Raw genomic sequence first — 1,320 nt, forward strand, 5'->3', positions numbered from 1 at the left:
CAGGAGGCAGGGACCCCACGTCCCTGAGGTCCTAACAGCCTTCCTGCCTGCAGACACGGCTGGATGTGGCTCAGGAGCACGTGGGCTCAGGCTGAGGACCCCCAGAGATAAAGCCACTTACAGGTGGCTTCCACACCCTTCGTGACCGTGCACTGCATGCTGGCACAGTCCTGTTGTGCGGGTCGCACACTGAACCTCTCAACGGAGACTCAGACCTTTTCGCTCCTTCTCCACAGGACCTGCTGGGTCTGCTTTGTGGCCAAGACACCACAGAATCAAGCCCTTGGCTACTTTCCCGGGCCCTGGTTTCAGCGCCTGCTAAGAAACCGATTTTTCTGCTGCCCTGAAATGCGATCGTTGTGTGACGGTTGGGAGTCATTTTGGGCTCTGAGATGGCCTGTAAGTAACCCTGTGGGTCCCTGGCATCTGCAGATTGCTGCCAGGATCCGTTCTCATTTGCCCTGCGCCCCCCGCCCCCTCCCGGACCTCTGACTTCCTCTCCTGTGTTTGTGTTTCTTAGGGAGAGCGGTGGACTCCCACGGATGTCGCTGCAGGCAGAGGACAGAACTGCCTTCAAGGCCGGATGCCTGGCCCAGGGACAAAGGTCTGTCCGCAGAGAGTGCACAGCGGGGTGCCTTGCGGGAGCCCGGGACAGGAATGTCTTTGAAGTGCAGCCTTCTTACAAGGCCGGCTGCAGCTCCGTGGTTGACTCTGCAGAGTGAAGGGGCTCTGGTGACGCCCCCATTGCCGGGCGCTGACATGCGTGTCTTGTTCACGGTCATTCTCTGGTGAGCGTCTCTGCTTGTCTGGACCACGTACCCCGATTTCACACACATACTAGGACCCCAACAAGGGCACAATTAAATGAGACAAAATATTAATATGCATCTATCATCTATTCACCTCTTTATCCAGCCATCAACCTACCCTTCCATCCATCATATCTATTATCTATGAATCATCCGTCCATTCATCATTTATCTATTATCTCTGTATCTTTGTATCTATCCATCCATTATCTTTCTCTCTCTACCTACCTATCCATCCATCCATCATATCTATTATCCATCCATCCATCCATCCATCCATCATATCTATCAATGTGTGTCTCTCTGCCCACTTCTCTGTCTTTATGCCTGTTTATCTATCTATGCAGCCAGCCAGCTAGCCTGCCTATCTACCTACCTACCTACCTACCTACCTACCTACCATCAATCTGTCTATATACCTGTCTATGTATCTATCCAGTGTCCATCTGTCTACCTGTCTATCTTCTATCTATCTATCTATCTATCTATCTATCTATCTATCTATCTATCT

The sequence above is a fragment of the Suricata suricatta genome, chromosome X, assembly GCF_006229205.1.
Source record: "Suricata suricatta isolate VVHF042 chromosome X, meerkat_22Aug2017_6uvM2_HiC, whole genome shotgun sequence".
In the NCBI taxonomy this organism is placed as follows: Eukaryota; Metazoa; Chordata; class Mammalia; order Carnivora; family Herpestidae; genus Suricata; species Suricata suricatta.